Below are 23,927 nucleotides of genomic sequence, written 5' to 3'. Positions count from 1 at the left end.
GTTCAAAACCAGACTGAGACGCTTGACACTTACTAGCTGTGTTACCCTGGGCAAGTCACTTAACCCTCATTGCCGGGCAAAAAAAAAAAAAAAGAATTGGAGTGAAAGGGCTTGACATAATCTAGGTGAAATGAGAGCTGCATTAATGTGTTGTTAGTATTAGTCTGTACAAAAGGTACCTATGAATACAATCCAATTGTCAAATTACTAGAATATAGATGAATTTGAAGATTGCACAGTGTTGAAAAAGTTATATTTCACCCAGATGAATTAAAGACAATTTGCACAGGATGAAAAAAGGACATTGTATTTGAAGACTAACCTATTGGGGGGGACAATATTTCAGGAAGTGCGTAGTTATTGTTGAGGAAGCAGGAAATTTACCCAGCTCTGTGAGTATACTGAGAGACAGGATTAATCATTGGAGGGACATGGATATCCTCAGTGAGAACACACAAGGGAAGTTTATGGGTTGTACTACTCAGGCCTTCATCTGCAAAGCTATAGTCTTTACTGTCTAGGTCAGGTCCTGGGTGATTATTAGTCTTGTTTTGCCTTGATTGCTCCATAACGCCCAAGCGACATGCCTTACTTCTTCCCTGTCCAGCGATCTCTGATCTACCTTCTGTAAATTTTTCTGCCTGCCTTTCTTATAAATGGGATTGATAGAACACTGGAATAAAGTTTCTTAATACTTGAATCCTTTTAAAGTCTTGCCAATGGGGGTATGCTATCAACTCATCTACCTTTTATGATCTCTCTATGATGATCTAAAGTCAAAGTGCTTGAATTGAAAGAGCTTCAACTCATGCCCATAATTAAGGCCTCTCAGATAACTGAACTCCTGTTTTAGGAGGATTTTTGGCTCTCTTTTTCCTTTGGGCTTTATCTAAACTTTGATAAATAATATCCTAACCCTAGATGACTCTGAAAGTTGGATACTATTCTACTGGTGGAACTGGGATGTGGTGAGTCATGGACATTACCCTTTAACTTCAATCTTGGAGAGACTTCACTAATAGAAATATAGTGTTCAGGATGAGAAAGGGTGATAGATATGCTAACTTCTAAGAAGTAGACCAAATTCTAGATATTATTATTTAGAAAGTACACGGACAATTTCTTAAATGTCAAAAGGAGGGTTGGAAGAATGATTGGAGCAGTTAGGCACCACAGTAAATATAGAGCACTAAGCCTAGAGTCAGAAAGAGATGAGTTCAAATCCAGCCCTGGACACTTACTAGTTGTGTAGCCCTGAGCAAGTCACTTACTCTTTGTTTGCCTCAGTTTCCTCATTTTTAAATTGGGAATAATAATAGCACCTGCCTCTCAGGGTTGTTGTATCAAATGAAATAATAATTATAAAGCATCTAGCACAGTGCATGGCACATATTAAGTGCTATATAAAATGTTAACTATTATTAGCTATTATTCATGAGGAGTTTCCTAAGATAAAAAAAATACTAAGAGAAAGAATTGGAATGGCTTTAAACTTAATCCTCTAGGAGAAGAGCAGGAAGAAAATAAACAAAAAGAGATATCTGGGTATGATATATAGCCTTCAATTATACTGAGCAGTCAATGCAAGGGAAGGCAAAAAAACATGAAATGGCCTGGTCAGTAAAAGACATATCTTCATAGATAAGAAGTAAATTTTCATGTCACATGAAGATCAATTGAAGCATCTGGGATATTTATCCTGGTGAGAAGAATTAGAGTTATGAAAGCTGTCTTCAGATATGTGAATAGTCATGATGTTGAAAAGTTGTTCCACATGGTATCAAAGAGTAGAGCATTAACTAGAAATATTCCTGTTGCAAATTTAACTATAAGAGGGAGGCTACAATAGCACAGAGGACAGTGTGACTAATGGTGGAATGGCTAAAGAAATGGAGATGGCTCATCTCCTGGAAACTGTAACATAAGCACCTAGAAGAAGTGGAAGCAAAAGCCCTTGGAACAATAAAAGATATAGTAGTGGTGGAACTATGAGGTTGGCAGTCTGTAGTGGTTGTGCTATTGAGTAGATCAGTGGAAGCTGATAAAGATAGGTATGCGGAAAGCCATCACCTCACTGATAAAGCAGGTTCCCTATGTATTTATACCTTGATATCAAGCTACATTCATCCCATGCTAGTTTCAACTTAGACAGAAGGTTGCACAAGAAAAATAGATATAAGGATATAAGTTTCACCCCTATAAGAAAATTTATTTGATCAATTAACAGTTTTTCAAAAGTAAAATGAAATATATCAGTAGGTAGTGAAATCATATGACATTATAAGCAGTATTGAGAGGAACAGTTGTCAAAGATGTTATAAGGAAGCTTGATCATTTGGGTTGTTCCAAATGCCCTCTGTGGCCCCAGCTCTGAGACCCTCTCTTACTAGTTCCTGATTTCAAATATCCAAACATCACCAAACCCCAAGATCACACAATTACACTGATCGATTTAATTTATGGGCATTTAAAATGCTTTTTTTCCTTAGGAAAACAAATCATGAAATATAGGATCAGAAATATACATATTCTACTAAATAGATGTGAATATATCTGTTATCGTGGGGAAAACTGAATGGACCACACAGTTATTTTATCACCCTTCTATGTACCTACCTATGAGGGGGTCAAAAAGAATAGGGGGAAAGATAATATTCATACTTTAAAGCTGAGTGTGTAGCTTTAAGTCACCTGCACTATAATGTCCCCCTTGATAACACCTGAAAACCAACCTGGATAGAAACAGAGCACCAGGTCTGTCCTAATGAGGAGGAATCCTTTAGGGTATATTAGATGCTCTAGAGACCAGGTCATATCATAGCCCATTAAAACAGGACTATCCTCAAAGAATCAGCCATTTTTTGAAAGGTAAGTACTCTGAACAACCAAGCATATTTTCTGATGGAAAGGGTTGATTTGAACTAGTTTTCTCTTTTCTCCACCTCCCCTTGCCTTTCTTCTATCTTTCTTCCTGTCGCTTTTACAAGGATTTTAAATATGATTTCTGCCTGTTGGAGAAGATCACTGTACTTTCTTTCCTACCCAGAGTCTATTTCTCAGCTATCTATTCTATGTTCTGCATTTAAAGTCTCTTTACTACCTATGAGAAGTTTCCCGATCTTTTCTACCATCCCGGTAAAAATGCTACATTTATAACAGAGAAGGGGCAAAGTGAAAAGATTTACTGAAGGAATTTGATATTCTACATTTCAAGGGCACTTGGATTCAAAATCTTTATTGTACTTAATCAAATATTAATATAGTTTTGGAGGATCATAGTATGTTGCAGTGGAAAAACATGGGTGTAGATGGTGGCATGACAATCTAATATCGTCCTTCCTAGGCCCCCCAAATTTATGTTTCTTAGAATAGACATGACCCCCCCAAAAGTGCCAATTCCTTTACCTCCTCTGCTGTTTATCGAAATTTCTTTAAACTTGTCCTTCCTCTAGGCCTAGATGAATCAATAGAGCACAAAAATTGGCATAACAGCAGAGATACAGGATGAGTTGGAGGTTTGCCTTCCCTAGATCTGCTTTTTAGGCCCTTTGGTACTCTGAATATGTTGGTAAAGATAAGAAATAGGGAGAGAGAAAAATGAAAGAAAAAATCAAGGGAGCAAATCTAAGGTAATGTAAAAATCAGAATCCAAGAATTTTAACTCTTAGTCATTTTACTTGCAAAAATACCATCTTAGCTATTGACCAAAAAATATTTTATCGTACAATGTTTTAAGAAGTTAGGGAAGTCAAATATCATTAAGCTGGACTGATTAGTTGTACTGTCAGGCTAAGTTAGTCTGAATTTTTTAATATTTATACAGAAGGTCAATTTATTTCTTTCAGAAACTCACAAATATAAACATGCTGGATTTTTTTCAACAAACTGATGAGATTTGTTTCGATAACTAATCACTTAGAAGAAAATGCAGACCAATTCAGCAAGGATGACCATCTCTTCTAATGAGTAGCTCATTTAATAGATGGTTTACAAATCAAATTAAAATTATTGCCTAAATTTACCTTATAAGTCATGGGTCTGGAATTTGGGTTTCATTGTCAGGTAGAAATAATATTATAATTGGTACTTAGGGTCCTATATTTAAACTCAAAAGTCTATTATAAATTATTATGTTTTCTATGAGAAATAGTAGAAAACATTATTGCAACCATCATAAAACTTAACAACCACCTAAACTTAAGTAACAAATTCTGTTTTCCCCAAAGTGCTGGTATTTGAGAAATGGATATTTAATTAAATGATAGGATAGTTAGACAAAGATGTTTATGGAGTGTTCAAAGGCACTATATTGTAAATCACTAGGCCTTTAGATGATAATGACACTGATTTCTTTTTATCTAAATTTATTGAAAAACATCCTATTTCATCTCCTTGCTTATCAATGAAATACCTATATGGCTTCAAAAACTTATTGGCCAACACTTTGGTTTAAAAATATTAGAGCAAAGAAAGGTAGGGAATACGAGGTAGAAGGAAGTAGATTCATGCAAAGTGAGAGAGAAAGACAGACAGACAGACAGACATAGACAACAGTCAGTGACAGAGACAAGAGAAATTGACCTTAATATGTGATTAGAGAGAAAGTGCTAAAGAGATATGGATCAGATAGCTTCCCATACAATGTTTTTGGTTCATGATAGTCTGTTATCTGGAGTGAACAGGAGAAAGAGTATCATTCATGGGGGCAGCTAGGTGGTGCAATGGATAGAGCACTGGCCCTGGAGTCAGGAGTACCTGAGTTCAAATCCGGCCTCAGACACTTAACACTTACTAGCTGTGTGACCCTGGGCAAGTCACGTAACCCCAATTGCCTAACAAAACAAAACACACCAAAAAAGAGTATCATTCATGGATGGTAAGGGAGGAGAGACCAGTTATAAGGCATTTCTTATCCAAAATCTCCCTTGGGAAAAACTGGGATGTATGTGTACACTTCACCAACCAAGACAATTAACTCATCAAATTGTAGCTAACAGTGTCCTGAATTCATTTCACTTGCATCCATAAAACACTAACAAGAAGGCACCAGTGAAATTCAAGTAGAAATGTTTCTTTCCATAGTAAAATGATCCACATTATTGTGGAACAGAAAGAGGGTTCCGCCATTCTTAATATGGACATTACCTAAAGGGAGGAAATAGTCTCAGCAATCCATGACCTAATAGTGGACTTTCTCTCAGTGGTGGGGTCACTTCTTCCAATTCATCTTCATTGTTAAAAGTTCTTGTTCCAAAACTGTATGTTGTTTTCTTTTCTGTTATTTGACATAGATATAGAAATGCCACCAATAGCCATAAGAAAATAGACAAATATTCAAAGCATAAACACATGATCAACTGTGATAGACTAGATTCTTCTCACCAATACAAAGGTACAAGAAAGTTCCAAAGGACTCATGATGGAAAAGGCTCTCCAAATCCAGAAGAAAAAAAAAAAAAAGAACAGTGGAATATGGATGCTGATTGAACCATACTATTTCTTTTGGTTTTGGTGCTGTTGTTTTTCTTTTTTTGAGGTTTTTCTTTTTGCTCTGATTCTTCTCTTATAACATGACTAATGCAGAAACATGTTTAATGTTTATATATATAAAAAACCTATAACAGATTACCTGCTGTCTAGGGGAGGGGGGAAGGGAGGGGAGGGAGGGGAGGAGGGAGAAAAAATTTGAAATTGGAAATCTTATAAAAACAAATGTTGAAAACTATATGTAACTGGAAAATAATAAAATACTTTTATTCAAATTTTTTTAAAAAGATAGTAATGTGAAATCTTAGGTGGGCAATTTGGTGGTGTGGTATGTAGAATAGCAGGGCTGAAGTCAAATATGACCTCAGATCCTTACTAGTTTCATTACTCTGGGAAAGTCACTTAACAGCTTGCCTCAATTCCTCATTTGTAAAATGAGCTGGAGAAGGAAATGGTAAACCACTCCAATATCTCTGTGAAAAAAACCCAAGTAGGGTCACAAAGAATCAGACATTACTGAAACAAATCAACAACAACAACAACAACACTGTGAAGTCTTAGAGTTGAGTTCAAAAAATCAAGTCTACAAGAACAAAATAGGAGAGAGCAGGTCAGACAACTAACTATTCATGTGAACGTTCTGGGGGCCTTAGAGTGTAGTTAAAAAAATAGTTAAGGGGCGGCTAGGTGGCGCAGTGTATACAGCACCGGCCCTAGAATCAGGAGTACCTGAGTTCAAATCCGGCTTCAGACACTTAACACTTACTAGCTGTGTGACCCTGGGCAAGTCACTTAACCCCAATTGCCTCACTAAAAAAAAAAATTAAAAAATAAATAAAAATAGTTAAAATTCTAACTCAGTAATTTAAAAAAAGCATAAACATAGTCAAGGAGAAGACAGTTGATCAACACATAATGTTGTTGATACTATGTACAATGTTCTCCTGGTTCTGCTCATCTCACTCAGCATCAGTTCATGGAAGTCCTTCCAGGTTTCTCTGAAATCCACCTACACATCATTTCTTACAGCACAATAGAATTCTATGACATTCATATACCATGGTTTTCTTAATGTTTTAATCAAATTAACACAGGGTTTATCTACATTAAAGGACCGAAGGGCTTGGAATATGATATTCCAGAAGGCAAAGGAACTGGGACTATGGCCAAAAATCACATCCCCAGCAAAACTGAGTATAATCTTTCAGAGAAAAAAATGGGATTTCAATGAGAAAGAGGTCTTTCAAGCATTTGTGATGAAAAGACATGAAGTGAATAGAAAATCTGACTTTCAAATACAAGACCATGGAGAAGTATAAAAAGGTAAACAGGAAAAAGACTTCATGAGGGATATTAAAAGATCAAACTGTTTACATTCCTACATGGGAAGATAATACTTTGAAATCATAAGAACTATCTCAGTAAGAAATTCACAGAAGACACAGGTCTGAACTGAATATGAATGGATGATATCTGTAAAACATTTATGTTTTGTTCTTTGTGGGGCAGACAGGGTGGGGTGTCTTATGTCTGGGGCCGGATTTGGGCTTGAGGCCTCCTGGGTCGAGGGCTGATGCTTTGTCCACTGTGCCACCTAACTAACCCATGATGACATCATTAAAATAGGGTTGAGGTGTAGGAGGAATAGACTAGGGGAGGGAGAAGGGGAGAGATGGTCTGGAGAGAGGTAGTTCACATGAAGGAAACAATAAAAAAGCTTATGGAGGGGAGGAGAAGAAGAGGAAGGAGTTGGGGAGTGGGTGAACCTTAATATCATCATAATTGGTTCAAAGAAGGACTAACATACATACTCAAGTAGGTATAGTAATATATTTTTGCCCTGAGGGAGGGGAGGGAGATAAGATGGGGGAGGGGTGGGAGATAAGATGGGGGAGGGGTGAGAAGGGAAGGAGGAAAGGGCAGATTGAGGGAGAGAGCAGTAAAAAGCAAAACACTTTCAAGGAAGATGAAGATGTTCTGCATTACTGTACAAGTATCACATATTGAATTGCTTGATCTCATAGGGAGGGTGGAGGAGGGAGGGAGGAAGAAAAATTTAGAACACAGAATTAGCTCAGGGACCTTGATTTCATAGGAGTGGGCTCATGGAGGGAATAGCATTCATACCCAATTGGGAGGAGTAATCTATTTAACCCTACAGGAAAGTAGGAGGGGAGGAGGATAAGGAAGACTTTAAAAAGGGAGTACAGAGCAGGGGAGAGGATAGTCAGAAGTAAAACACTTTGGAGGAAGAACAGGTAAAAAGAAGATAGAGTGAATGTCATGGGAAGGGAGTGGGATGGAGGCAAATAGTTATAATGATTGATCATAATGGCAAAATGTATGGTACCTACTTTGCTGGGCGTTTATGATGAAAATTCTGTCAAGCTTAAGGTACTATATACAGGTTATGATGAGCAGGATACTATCAGAAAAACCTGGAAAGACCTACATGAACTGAAGCAGAATGAAATGTATGGTATACAAAATAACAGCAATAGTGGGGGATGATCTGCTGGGAAGCGTGTGGTTATTTTCAGCAAGGCAATGATCCAATATGACCCTGAAGGACTTATGAAGATTGCATCCCATATGCACAGAAAGAACTGATAGTATCTGAAAACAGATGGAAATACATTTAAAATTTTTTTTTTCTTTTCCTCTTTGACAATTACTTAATCTGAAGTTTTGGGGGTTTTTGACTGTTTTTCTTACAACTAGCTATTATGGGAATTTTTACATGACTACTCCTGTATAACTTATTTTAAATGCTTGAGTTCTTGTGGGTGGGGGGTTGGAATGGAGGGAGGAAGAGAAGGAACACAAAGTTTTAAAAAATTGATGTTAAAATTTGTTATTACATATATTTTGGAAAATAAAATTATATTCAAAGTAAAAAGAACAACAAAAAAGAAATTGTTGAATGACTTATGTTCTTATAAATTTGACTCAGTTCTCTATATATTTGAGAAATGAGGCCTTTATCAGAGATACTTGCTGTAAAGATTATTTCCCAGATTTCTGCTTTCCTTCTAAACCTGGTTGCATTAATTTTGTTTGTACAAAACCTTTTTATTTTAATATAATCAAAATTATCTATTTTACATTTTGTAATGCTCTCTCTCTTTTTTGATCATGAATGGCCTCCATAGATCTGACAGTTGCTCTTCTAATTTCCTTATGTTGTCACCCTTTGTCTAAATCATGTACCCATTTTGACCTTATCTTGATATACAATATGAGATTTTGATCTATACCTAGCTTCTGCCATATGGTTTTCCAGTTTTCCCAGGTATTTTTGTCAAATAATAAGTTCTTATCTCAAAGGCTGGGGTCTTTTGGCTTATCAAACACTAGGTTACTATGGTCATTGACTACTGTGTCTTCTGTACCTAATCTATTACAATGATCCACCTCCATATTTCTTAACCAGTACCAGATAGTTTTTATAATTATTGCTTTATAATACAGTTTGAAATCTGGTATTCCTAGGTCACCTTCCTTTGTATTTTTTTCCACTAATTCCCTTAATATTCTTGACTTTGTTCTTTCAGATTAATTTTGTTATTTTTTCTATTTCTATCAAATAATTTTTGATAGTTTGGTATGGCATTTAATAATTAAATTAATTTAGGTAGAAATGTCATTTTTATTATATTGGTTCAACCTACCCATTAAGAATTAATATTTTCCCAGTTGTTTAGATCTGACTTTATTAGTGTAAAAAGTCTTTTGTAATTGTGTTCATATAGTTCCTGGATTTGTCTTGTTAGGTATACTCGCAAATATTTTATATTGTCTACAGTTTTTTGTGTTTTGGTTTTTTTTTAGTGAGGCAATTGGGGTTAAGTGACTTGCCCAGGGTCACACAGCTAGTAAGTTTTAAGTGTCTGAGGCCGGATTTGAACTCAGGGACTCCTGAATCCAGGGCCAGTGCACTACCCACTGCACCATCTAGCTGCCCCATCTACAGTTATTTTAAATTCAATTTCTCCTTTTATCTCTTGCTTCCTTGTTGGTCACAAAAAAAAAAATGATGATGATTTATGTGAATTTATCTTATGTCCTGCAACTTTGATAAAGGCATTAATTATTTCAAGTAGTTTCTTAGTTGATTTTCTGGGATTCTCTAAGTAATATAATTACTAAATAATATAATTCTCATCATATCATCTGCAGAGTGATAGTTTTGTTTCCTCATTGCCTATTATAATGACTTCTATTGCTTTTTCTTCTCTTATTGCTATAGCTAACACTTTTAGTACTATATTGAATAACAGCGGTAATAACGGGCATCCTTGCTTCACCCCTGATCTTATTGGCAAAACTTATGGCTATAATACTTGGTTTTATATAGACATTATATAGATATTACTTTTCATTTTAAGGAATGTTCCCTTTGTTTCTATGTTCTCTAATGTTTTTAACAGGAATGGGTTCTATATTTTGTCAAAATCTTGTTCAGTATCTATTGAGATAATCATATGATTTCTGCTGGTTTTGTTATTGATATGGTCAATTATGTTGAATGTTTTCCTAATATTGAGCCAACCCTAAATGCCTGGTATAAATAATACCTGTTTGTAGTGTATCATATTTATGATATATTACTGCAATCACCTTGATATAATTTTTTCAAAATCTTTGCATCAGTATTTGTTAGGGATGTTGGTCTAAAATTTTCTTTTTCTCTTTAAGCTCTTACTGTTTTAGGTATCAGCGCCATATTTGTGTTATAAAAAGAAGTTTGGTAGGACTCCTTTGCCTATTTTTCAAATAGTATATTTTTTATTTTTATAAGTATTTTTTATTTTCCAGTTATATAAAAAGATAGTTTTCAACATTTGTTCTCACAGGATTTTTAGTTCCAAATTTTTCTGCCATCCTCCCTTCCCTCCCTCATCCCCAAAATGGAAAGCAGTCTGACATAAGTTGTATGTATACAATCACATTAAACATATTTCTACATTAGTCATCTTGTGAAAGAAGAATCAGAGCACAAGGGAAAAACCTTAAAAAAGAAGGGGAAAAAACAGTGCAAAAGTAGAAACTGTATAGTTCAATCTGCATTCATAATTCACAGTTCTTTTTTCTGGAAGTTGAAAACATTTTCTATCATGAGTTCTTTGAAACTGTTTTGGATTGTTGCATTGCTGAGAAAAGCCAAGTCTATCAGCATTGTTCATCACACAATGTTGCTGTTACTGTGTACAATGTTCTCCTGGTTCTGCTCATCTCACTCAGCATCAGTTCATGTAAGTCCTTCCAGGTTTCTCTGAAATTCTCCTGCTCATCATTTCTTACAGCACAATAGTATTCCATTACATTCATATACCACAATTTATTTAGCCATTCTCCTATTGATGGACATTCCCTTGATTTCCAATTCTTTGCCACCACAAAGAGAGCTGCCATAAATATTTTTGTACATGTGAGTCCTTTTCCCTTTTCTATGGTCTCTTTGGGATACAGACCTAGTAGTGTTATTACTGGTTCAAAGGGTATGCACAGCTTTATAGCCCTTTGGGCATAGTTCCAAATTGCTCTCCAGAATGGTTGGATCAGTTCACAGCTCCACCAACAATGCATTTAGTGTTCCAATTTTTCCACAGCTTCTCTAACATTTATTATTTCCCTTTTTTGTCATATTAGCCAATCTGATAGGTGTGAAGAGGTACTTCAGAGATGTATTAATTTGCATTTCTCTCATCAATAATGGTTTAGAGCAATTTTTCATATGGCAATAGATAGCTTTGATTTCTTCATCAGAAAACTGCCTGTTCATATCCTTTGACAATTTCTCATTTGGGGAATGACTTACATTCTTATAAATTTGATTTAGTTCCCTATATATTTTAGAAATGAGACCTTTATCAGAAATGCTGGCTGCAAAAATTGTTTCCCAGGTTTCTGCCTCCCTTCTAATTTTGGATACATTGCTTCTGTTTGTACAAAACCTTTTTAATTTAATGTAATCAAAGTCTTCCATCTTGCATTTCATAATATTCTCTCTCTCTTGTTTGGACATAAATTGTTTTCCTTTCCTTTCCATAGATCTGAGAGGTAAACTATTCCTTCCTTTCCTGATTTATCTATGGTATCACCCTTTATGTCTAAATCTTGAACCCATTTTGACCTTATTTTTGTATAAGGTGTAAGATGTAAGTCTCTCCCTAGTTTCTTTTTCTAAGAGGGGTTATTTAGGCACTCTATTTCCTCATCTGTTAATCTGGATAATTTATATTTTCACAAACAGTCATCAATTTCACTCAGATTATCAAATTTATTGGCATATAATTAGATAAAATATTTCTTAAAGATAATTTTAATTTCTTCTTCATTGGTGATGATTTCACCCTTTTCACTTTTAATACTGGATATTTGGTTTTCTTCTTTCTTTTTTTAAACAAATTAACCAATGGCTTGTCTATCTTGTTGTTTTTTTCATAAAACCAGTTCCTAGTTTTATTTATTTAGCTCAACAGTTTTTTTAACTTTCAATTTTATTAATCTCACCTTTGATTTTCAGGATTTCCAATTAGGTGCTCAATTGGGGATTTTGAATTTGTTCTTCTAGTTGTTTTTTTTTTTATTTGCATGCCAATTCATCAATCTGCTCTCTCTGTTTTGTTGAATTTAAAGAAATAAAATTTTCCCTGAGTACTATTTTGGCTTCACCCCATAAATTTTGGTATGTTGTCTGATTGTTGTCATTCTCTTTAATGACTATTTCTATGAATTGTTCTTTGACCCACTTATTCTTTAGGATTATATTATTTAGTTTCCAAATAATTTTAATCAATCTTTTAACTGCCCTTTGTTGAATAATTTTATTGTATTATCATCTGAAAAGAATACATTTAATATTTCTGCCTCTCTACATTTGATTTATAGATTTTTATGCCTTAGTACATGGTCAATTTTTCTCTAGATGCCAAATGCTGCTGAGTAAAAGGTGTATTCCTTTCTGTTATCATTCAGTTCTCTCCAAAGTTTGTCATCTCTAACTTTTCTATTATTCTATTTACCTCCTTAGTTTCTTGCTTTATTTTTTGTTGGATTTATCTAGTTCTGAGAGGGGACAGTTGAGGTCCCCCACTGCTATATTTTTTCTATTTCTTCCTATAACTCACTTAACTTCTTCAAGAATTTGGCTTCTATACCACTTGATAAATACGTTTTATATTGATATTGCTTCATTATCTGATACCTTTTAACAAGATGTAGTTTCCTTCCTTATGTCTTTTAATTAGGTCTGTTTTTGCTTTTGCTTTCTCTTATAGAAAAATGTTAGAGCATAATAAATTCTGCTCCAGCCCCTTAGCTTTACTCTCTATATGTCTCTCTACTTCAAGTGTGTTTCTCGTAAACAACCTATTGTAGGATTCTAGTGTTTTATTCACTCTGCCATCAGCTTCTCTTTTATCTGAGAGTTCATCTGATTCACATTCCAAGTTATGATTACTGTGTATTTCCCTCCATCCTATTTTTTCTCTTATTGTTCCTCTCTCCTTTTACCCTTTCTCTCCTTTTTTTGAGGCAATTGGGGTTTGGTGACTTGCCCAGGGTCACACAGCTAGTAAGTGTCAAGTGTCTGAGGCCAGATTTGAATTCAGGTCCTCCTGACTCCAAGGCCAGTGTTCTATCCACTGCACCACCTAACTGCCCCTACCCTTTCCCTCCTAACCAGTGGTTTGCTTCTGTCTACCACCTCCCCCAATACACCCCCCCCTTCTGTCAGTCCCATCCTCCCTTTATTTAGTCTCCTCTCCTTATGCTTCCCTGTTGCATAAGAAAGATTTCTATAGTCATCTGGTTGTATGTTTGAGACAATTCTGATGAAAGTGAGGTTCAAGCAATGCTCATCAACCATCCTCACATCTTCCCCTCCATTGTAATATGTCTTTCACTCTTCTTCATGTGAAATAATTTACCCCATTCTACTTCTCCCTTCCTTCTGCACCGTGTACCCCTCATTCCCATCCTTTAATTATTTTTGCGTCATTTCCTCAAATCTACCTTATACCTGTACCTTCTATTATTGAACCCCTTATGTTTTCTTTTCCCTTTTTATATGTTTATGCTTCTCTTGGGTCTTGATATAAGATAAATTTTTTGTTTGATTCTGGTCTCCTTATGAAAGCTTGAAATCCTTCTATTTCGTTGAATGACCATTTTTTCCTTTGATATATTATGCTTGATTTTGCTAGGTAAGTGATTCTTGGTTATAGTCCTAGCTCCTTTACCTTCTGGAATATTATGTTCCATGACCTCTGATACTTTAATGTTGCAGCTGCTAAGTCTTTTGTAAACCTGATTGTGGCTACTTGATATTTGAATCATATTTTTTCTGGCTGCTTGTAATATTTTTCCCTTGATTTGATGGTTCTGAATTTTGACTATAACATTCCTTAGGGTTTTTTTTTGGTGTCTCTTTCCTGAGATGATTGGTGGATTCTTTGAATGTCTATTTTTCCCTCTAGTTTCAGGATATCAAGACAGTTTTCTTTGATAACTTCTTGAAAGATGCTGTTCAGGTCCTCCTTTTGATTATGCCTTTCAAGTAGTCCAATGACTCTGACATTATCTCTCTTGGATCTATTTTCTAGGTCAATTGTTTTTCCAATGAGATATATTACATTTTCTTCTATTTTTCACTCTTTTGAATTTGTTTGACTGATTCTTGATGTCTCAAAAAATCATTAGCTTCAACTTGCCCAATTTTAACTTTTAAGGAGTTGTTTTCTTCAATTAGTTTTTGTACCTTCTTTTCTATTTGGCCAATTGTACTTTTTAAGTTGTTTTCTGCAGTGGATTTTTGTATCTCCTTTTTCATTTGGCCAATTGTACTTTTTAACAATTGTTTCCTTTCTCCAAACCATTGACTCTTTCTTCATAATTTTCTTGCATCATTCTCATTTATTTTCCCAATTTTTCTTCTGCTTCTCCCATATGATTTTAATTTTTAAATTTTTATTTATTTATTTTAGTGAGGCAATTGGGGTTAAGTGACTTGCCCAGGGTCACACAGGTAGTAAGTGTCAAGTGTCTGAGGCTGGATTTGAACTCAGATACTCCTGAATCCAGGGCCAGTGCTCTATCCACTGCGCCATCTAGCTGCCCCTCCCATATGATTTTTATGTTGTTTTTTGAGCTCTTCCATGAGTTCTTTCTAGGCTTCAGACCACTTCCCATTTTTCTCTGGGGTTTTTCCCATAGATATAGTGACATTGTTGTCCTGATTTTGTGTCTTGAGCTTTCTCTGGTCAGATTCTTTTGTTTGGTGGTACTAGTGATGGTTTTTTCTCATCATTTTGGCCTTTTTCCTTTCTTTTAAGTTTGAGCTCTGCTCCCAGGGTAGAAAGGGCACTGTCTCAGGCTGTGTCAGGGGTTGCAAGCCCTGCCTGTTTACATGGCGTTGCACTGATATTGCCCTAAAGTTACCCTGAGACCCATGAGGTTCACTCAGGTCTGGTGCTGGGCTGAGGAGGTGAGGTGGGTGTGGCTGGTATTGCTAGAGGCCATAGGAACAATTTGGAACCATGCCTAAAGGCCTATGAAACTACGCATACCCTTTGATCCAGGAATACCACTGCTAGGTTTATATCCCAAAGACATCACCAAAAAAGAGAAAAATTCCTATTTGTACAAAAATATTTATAGCAGCTCTTTTTGTGGTGACTAAGAATGGGAAATCAAAGGAATGCCCATCAATCAGGTAATGGATAAACAAGCTGTGATTTATAATGGTGATAGAATATTATTGTTCTATAAGAAATGACAAGCAGGATGATTTTACAAAGGCTTGGAAAGACTTGTATGAACTGAGGTATAGTGAAGTGAGCAGAACCAGGAGAACATAGTTAATATTGACAGCAATATTGTTCAATGAAGAACTGAGTGACTTAGTTATTCTCAGAAATACAATGATCCAAGACAATCCCAAAGGACTAAGGCATACATACTATCTACCTCCAGAGAAAGAACTGATATTGACTGAACACAGACTGAAGCATACTATTTTTCACTTTATTTCATTTTTTCTTTTATTTGGGTCATCTCAATGACTCAAATGACTAATATAAAAATAATATCATATGTATAATCTATATCTGATTGCTTGCTGTATCAGGTAGGGGGAAGTCAAGGAGAGAGGGAAGGACAGAATTTGGAACTCAAGACTTTAAATTAAAATGCTAAATTTTTAAAAAATAAATATAAATTTTCCTTCAAATACTGATTTGGCTGCATCCCACAAATTATATTGTGTTGTCATTCTCCTTAATGATATTATTAATTATTTATATGATTTGTTCTTTGACCCACTCATTCTTTAGGATTAGGTTATTTAGTTTCCAAAATAGTTTAGTGTATGCTTCCACAGCCCTTTATTAAATGTAATTTTTATTGCATTATTGTTTGGAAAAGATGAATTTTTCTACTTTTCTGTATCTTGTTGTAAGGTTTTTATGCCCTAAGAAATGGTCAATATTTATTAATATGCCATGTTTTGCTAAGAAAAAGGGAGACTCCTTTCTATTCCCATTCAATTTTCTCCAGAGATCAACATCATTTAACTTTTCTAAAAATTCTATTCATTTATTTAACTTATTTCTTATTAAATATATGGTTTACTTACCTAGTTCTGATAGGGGAAAGTTAAGGTCCTCCACTAGTATAGTTTTGCTGACTATTTCTTCCTGTAACTCAGTTAACTTTTTCTTTAAAAAATTGGATGCTATGGTATTTGATGCATATATGTTTAGTATTGATATTACTTCATTGTTTATGATTCCTTTTAGTAAGATGATGTTTAACTGCTTACCTATTTTAATTAGGTTTATTTTTGCTTTGGTTTTGCCTAAGCTCATGATTGCTATCCCTGCCTTTTTTTTTTTTTTGCGGGGCAATGGGGGTTAAGTGACTTGCCCAGGGTCACACAGCTAGTAAGTGTCAAGTGTCTGAGACCGGATTTGAACTCAGGTACTCCTGAATCCAGGGCCAGTGCTTTATCCACTGCACCACCTAGCCGCCCCTATCCCTGCCTTTTATAAGTAAGATGAAGCATAATAGATTCTGCTCTAACACCTTGCTTTAACTCTTTATGTGTCTCTGTTTCCAACATATTTTGGGGTTCTGGTTTCTAATCCATTCTGTTATCTGCTTCCATGTTATGGGTGGGTTCATCCCATTCCCATTCACAGTTATAGTAACTAACTCTGTATTTTCCTCTGTCCTACTCTCTTCTGTTTATCTTTCTCTCTCTCTTTTTATCTGGTACCTCCTCTAAAGTCTTTTTTATTTCTAATACCTTCCTTTATCTGCCTTCTTATGGCCATTGCTTTCTCTCATCCTCTTTCCCTCCTCAGCTCAATATATAAGGGTATATTTTCTAACCCTGGGAGGAGTTGTCCAACAATTAAATGATTTCCTCCTGATTCAATGTATTACTCATAACTAGAAATGTGCATTGGAAATGTTATGGGGCAATTAGTGATGATTGCAAAGGATGATATCTTAGGTCCCATCCAACACTAAGGCTCTATAATTCTAGAGGTTATAACCCTACATCAAATTAACTGTTGCTTCCTTTCCAAAAAAGCAGAATTGAACATGAGCTCTGGCTCACCAGACCTGGGTGACAGAATTCCTCTTCCTGGGACTTTCTGAGAACCCTCAGACTAAGTTACTGCTCTTGTATTATTCCTGGGAATCTACTTAGTTACTGTGCTTGGAAGCTTACTCCTCATCTACTTGGTTCTAACTACCTCACAACTTCATACACCCATGTACTTTTTCCTTTGCAACTTATCTCTGGCTGACTTTGGTCTCTCTACCAACATTGTTCCCCAAGCGCTAGTCCATATGCTGACAAAGAAGAAGGTCATTTCTTTCATGGGCTGTGCTGCTCAGCTTTTCCTCTCCCTCATTTTTGGAGCTACACAATGTGCCTTGTTAGCTGTAATGTCCTATGACCGGTATTTAGCAGTCTGTGACCCCATGCACTACCCTCTCATCATGACAGGGAGGGTATGTACCCAGTTGACCTTGGGATGCTGGACCAGCGGCATTATAGCATCCTTGGTAGACACTGCATTCACACTAAGCCTCCCCTACCAAGGAAACAATAGTGTTGCTCATTTCTTTTGTAAGGCCCCTGCCCTCCTGGCCATGGCATCTGCAGATAGCCATGATGCAGAGATAGCCATTTTTTTCATGGGAGTGGTGATTCTTCTTATACCTGTTTCCCTGATTCTGGTCTCCTATGGCTCCATCATAGTGACTATTGTCAGGATAAAGACAACATCAGGGAGGCTCAAGGCATTCTCCACCTGTGGCTCTCACCTCATTGCAGTCATACTTTTTTATGGAACAGCAATAATTTCCTATATAACCCCCAAGTCCTCCAAGGAGCAGGCCAAGCTGGTTTCTGTGTTCTATACAGTGGTAAACCCTATGCTTAATCCTCTCATCTACAGCCTGAGGAATAAGGATGTGAAGCAGGCACTCAGAAATGTAGCCCAGAGATGGAAACTCTGAAAATCTTGATTTTCACACTATAATTACATTTGGCCAAATTTCTTACTTCACCACTTATTGTGTTGCCTCTTGGAAAGAAATGGCTATTTCCCTATGACTAACATAGGGAATACATGCATATATTGTGCTTTTATTATCTACATGTATGTATGTATGTATTTATATAAAGAGGTACATATGTATGGAAATTTATATATGCTTGTAATATTTATCGTGTTTTCTTACAATGTTTCAATTATGGGCTGAGGCCAAGAACATAGTATATTTTTACCTAGGAAAACAATATTGGCTATAGTAGGGGAGGTCACAAATATTTATCTTGGTACCCCAAAAACAATACCAGGGAAACTTGATGGAGAAAGATGTTAACTGGCAATTTTGATGCTCACTACCCATTTCTTGGTCAAAGACTCTAGGCAGAATGAGAAGGGTTCCTGCACCTGGGCATTACTTTCCCTGGTAGAAAGGCCTTGGGTAGAAATGAGGATTATTAGAAATAAAGCAGCAGATATGTGGCTCACATCCCATGAGTAGAGTTGGGTTTCAGTTCTAGGAGCTGGTCCAGCCTGCAGAAGAATAACCAGGATAGGGGCAGCTAGGTGGCACAGTGGATAGAGCACTGGCCCTGGAGTCAGGAGGACCTGAGTTCAAATCCAGCCTCAGACACTTAACACTAGCTGTGTGACCCTGAGCAAGTCACTTAACCCCAATTGCCTCACCAAAAAAAAAAAAAAGAAATAACTAGGATATAGATCCCAGACCAAAGGAGAGTCTACAGTTGTGTGAATCTAAACCAATGGAGCTTTTTATCTGGTTGATAAGGAAATAAGTCTAGCTGTAGTTTACCATTTTTCCCTATCTACTCCTAGGGCAGGACCTTGTAGGTCTCTGAAAAGGGAGATAGTAATGAGACTCTGCCCTGGATCACTTTCTGAACTCTGAAAAATGTTAGGTACCTAGCCTAACCCTGAGATCCTGGAATGGCACAACATACAATTATCCAAGAAAGTAGCAACCAGGACCTGCTAAGACCTTCCTTATAGACATAAAGTAGAGTCCAGACTTAACATCAAGTCCTCCAAGAAATAGGGTGGAATAATGAACAAAACATTTTAAAATCCCACTCTAGAAACCTATTAGGAAGATAGGGAAGCTCAAGACACAAACTAAAAAGAAGAGAATGATCCCAAATAATCTACAAGGAAAGCTTCAGCTTTGGTACAAATTAAAAGAGAATACCTGGAAGAGATGAGACAAGATTTTGAAAATGTTTTTAAGTGTTGTTTTATCAATGAAATTACAGTTTTGTTGTTCAGATGTTTTTATTCATGTCCATGTCTCTGTGACCCCATTTTGGATTTTCTTGACAAAACAAAGACAGTGGAGTGGTTTGCCATTCCCTTCTCCAGCTCTTTTTAAAGATAAGGAAACTTAAGGCAAACAGGGTTAAGTGATTTCCCCAGGGTCATATGGCTAATAAGTGTCTGAAACCAGATTTGAACTCAGGAAGATGAGTCTTCCTGACTCTAGGCCTGGCACTCTATCTACTGTTCCACCTAGTGAAAAAATTGGCGGGGGGAGCAGGGAATGAAAACTTTGGAATGAAGAATTGAAAATGGAATTGAAAAGCATGAGATGAGGTTCAAAATCTTGCCAAGCAACAAAATACCTGAAAATTAAAATGGACCAAATAAAATCCAATGGTTCCATGAGATTAGAAAATATTAAACCAAAGTAAAAAAGCTAAAGAAAAGAAAAGAAAATATAAGGTACTGAATCACACAAATAAATAACCTGAAAAACAGATCAAAGAAAAATTATTTAAAAATCAGACTATCCGAATGCCATGAGCACAAAAGGAAACAAATATCATATTTAAGAAATTATAAAGGTACTATAGAAAATGAAGCACATTGGATAGAGCACCGGCCCTGGAGTCAGGAGGACCTGAGTTCAAATCCGGACTCAGACACTTAACACTTACTAGCTGTGTGACCCCGAGCAAGTCACTTAACTCCAATTGCCTCACTAAAAAAAAAAAAAAAAAGCATTCTTTTCAGACAAAAGGTCATAAAAATTATATGTAAAGGGGGACCAAGGAAACATAGATCAAAAACTAGAGATTAAACAACTTGAAGAATGAGTGGGTTAAAGAACACGTCATAGAAACAATGAAAAATTTCATTAAAGAGAGATGACAATAAGACAACATATCAAAACCTATGGATATAGCAAAAGCAGTGATTAGAGGAAATGTTATATCTCTAACTGCTTATATCAATAAAAGAGAAAGAGCATAATAATGAATTGAGTATGCAGTTGATAAAACTTATAATTGAGTGAAATAAAACTAATGACTTTATGAGACAGTAAGAAACAAAAAACAAAAACAAAAGAATGAAAAAATAGAAGATAATGTGAAACATCTCACTAAAAAAAAAATTACCTGGAAAATAGATCCAGTAGAGATAATTTTAAAATTATTGGACTACCTGAAAGCCACAGTCTTAAAAAAGAGCCTAGACATCATCTTGCAAGAAATTATTAGGTGGCACAGAGAATAAAGCATTGGTCCTGGATTCAGGAGTACCCGGGTTCAAATCTGGCCTCAGATACTTGACATTTACTAGCTGTGTGACCCTGGGCAAGTCACTTAACTCTCATTGCCCCATGCAAAAATAAATAAATTTTTAAATATATAAAGGAAAACTGCCCTCATATTCTAGAACCAGAGGGTAAAATTGAAATTGAAAGAATCTACCAATCACCTCCTGAAAAAGATCCCAAAATGACAGGCCCCAGGAATATTACAGTCAAATTCCAGAACTATCATGTCAAGGAGAGAATATTATAAGAATCCAGGAAGGACAAATTCAGGTATCATGGAGCACAGTCAGGATGACACAAGATTTAACAATTTCTACATTAAAAGATCAGAAGGCTTGAAATATAAAGTTTCAGGGGGCAAAGGAGCTAGGATTACAACCAAGAATTCTTCTGGGAGGGAAATGGACATTCAATGAAATAAAAGACTTCTGAAGAATTCTTGATGAAAAGACCAAAGCTGAATAGAAAATTTGACTTCCAAATACATGACTCAAGAGAAGCATAAAAAGGTAAACAGGAAAGGGAAATCATGAAGGATTTCCTCATGATAAGGAGTCTCCTCAAGGATAAGGATAAAATTATTACATTATATACATTCCTACACGGCAAGATGATACTTGTAACTCATAAAAATTTTCTCATTATTAGGGTGGTTAGAAGGTGTGTGTGTGTGTGTGTGTGTGTGTGTGTGTGTGTGTATACACACATATATACATACACATACACACAGAGCACAGGTGTGAGTTCAATATGAAGGGATTATACCTAAAAAAAATTTAAGGTTGAGATAGGAATGGTCTGGGAGAAAGAGAAAGGGAAAGATAGAATGAGGCAAATTTTCTCACATAAAAGAGGTAAGAAAAAGCTTTCAGAGTAGAAGGGAAGATGAAGGAGTTGGGAGGGAGGGAATGAACCTTACTCTCATCAGAATGGGCTCAAAGATGGAATAACATACACACTCAATTTGGGTATAGAAATCTATCTTACCCTGGAGAAAAATAGAAGATTAAGGGGATAAGAGAAGGGGTAGAGGGAACTGATAGAAGGGAAGGCAAATCAGGGGACATGGCAGTCAGAAGTAAAACACTTTTGAGGAGGGACAGGGTGAAAGGAGAGAGAGAATAGAATAAACAGGGGAGAAATGGGATGGAGGGAAATACATTTATCAATATTAACTGTGACAAAAATTTTGAAGCAAGTTTCTCTGATAAAGGCCTCATTTCTCAAATATATAAAGAACTGAGTCAAATTTATAAAAAAAAAAAACATTCCCCCAATTGACAAATGATCAAAAGTTATGAACAGTTTTCAGAAGTAATCAAAGCTAACTATAGCCATATGAAGAAATACTCTAAATCAGTATTGATTGGAGAAAGGCAAATTAAAGCAATTCTGAGGTACTACCTCATACCTATTACGTTGTCTGATAGGACAAAAATGGAAAATGACAAATGTTGGAATGAATATGGGGGAAAATGAGACATTAATGCACTGTTGGTAGAGTTGTAAACTGATTCAACCATTTTGTAAAGTGATTTGGAACTATTCCCAGCAATGCCACTAGGTTTGTATCCAAAAATAGACAACAACAAAAAAAGGGAAAGTACGTGTGTGTGTGTGTGTGTGTGTGTGTGCATGCGCGCGTGCACACGCATGCACGCAGGAATATACAGAAACATTTATAGCTGTGCTTTTCTGGTGGCAAAGAATTGAAAATTGATGGAATACCCATCAATTGAGGAATAGCTGAACAAATTATGGTATGTGAATTTGATGGAATACTATTGTGCTATAAGAAAGTATGCGAAGGATGCTCTCAGAAAAACCTGGAAAGTCTTACATGAGCTGATGAAAAGCAAAATGTACTACGTACAAAGTAACAACAATATGGTATCATCTGTGAATGACTTAGCCATTCTCAGCAATGATCCAGGACAACTCTGAAGGACTTATGATGAAAAATACTATCCATTCCCAGAGAAAGGAGTGATGGTGTCTGAATACAGATTAAATCGTACTTTTTAAACTTTATTTTTCTTGAGGAATTTTGGTCTATATTTTCTTTCACAATATGATTAATATGGAAATGTTTTTTATGATTGTACATGTATAACCTATATTGAACTGTTTGCCTTCTCAAAGAGGGGGGTGGGAAGGTAGGAAGGGAGAAAATTTGGAACTCAAAGTTTTACAAACAAATGTTAAAAGAGTTTTTACATATAATTGGGGGAAAATAGAATACTAAAGAAAAGAAAAGAAAAGTAAAACATGGAAAAACTTACATTAAAAAATGAGGAGTGAAATGAGAAGAACCAAGAGAGCGTTGTATACAGTAAGAGCAATATTGTTTTAAGAATGAATTTGAGGGGCAGCTAGGTGGCGCAGTGGATAAGTACCGGCCCTGGAGTCAGGAGTACCTGAGTTCAAATCCGGCCTCAGACACTTAACACTTACTAGCTGTGTGACCCTGGGCAAGTCACTTAACCCCAATTGCCTCACTAAAAAAAAAAAAAAGAATGAATTTGAGGGGTAGCTAGGTGGCACAGTAGATAGAGCACTGGCCCTGGATTCAGGAGGACCTGAGTTCAAATCCAGCCTCAGACACTTGACACTAGCTGTGTGACCCTGGGCAAGTCACTTAACCCCAATTGCCTCACCCCCCAAAAAAAGAATGAATTTGAGCAAATAAGTTATTTTGACTATTGTGAATACCAAAAGAACTATGAAGGACATATAAAGAAAGATGCTATTTGCATCCAGAGAAAGAACTGATAAATAGCAATAGATATTGAATAATTACATATATTATATATATATATATATTCCTCTAATGATAGCCATCTCTAGGCCAAGGTCAGGAGGAGGGGAAGGGAAAAAAAAGGAAAAAGAAAAAAAAGAAATTTACATGATAACTTTATTATATATTTAAAAGGAATAGCAAGTTGTACATAATAGATTTGCAGTTTCATGTGAAACTCTTTTTTATTATACTATGTTATGGAAATGCTCCTTTTATTCCATATATTAAAAACAAAATGTATTTTAAAAGGAGCATTCACAGACAGAGCGCACAGGAGTGGGTTGAATATGATGAGATGACTATTTAAAAATAAAAATTAAGGAATGAGAAAGAAGAATGCACTGGGAGAAGAGGAAAAGGAGAGATAGAGGAGGTAAATTATGGTGTAAAAGAAGTGGGAAAGAGATTTTACATTGGAGAGGGAAATGGGGGTGGGGGGGTGTAAGGGGAGTACATGAACCTTAGCCTCATTGTAATTGGCTCAAAGAGGGAC

At 35.9% G+C, this 23,927-nt stretch overlaps 1 pseudogene; it reads left to right on the top strand.

The window, feature by feature from the left end:
• Positions 1–583: 583 nt before the first annotated feature.
• On the top strand, positions 584–18,027 carry LOC122739004 (annotated as a pseudogene).
• Positions 18,028–23,927: the final 5,900 nt, after the last annotated feature.

This window comes from Dromiciops gliroides, chromosome 2, assembly GCF_019393635.1.
Source record: "Dromiciops gliroides isolate mDroGli1 chromosome 2, mDroGli1.pri, whole genome shotgun sequence".
NCBI lineage: Eukaryota > Metazoa > Chordata > Mammalia > Microbiotheria > Microbiotheriidae > Dromiciops > Dromiciops gliroides.
Note: the sequence above shows the minus strand (reverse complement) of the source record. Positions and strands in the feature narration are given on the sequence as shown.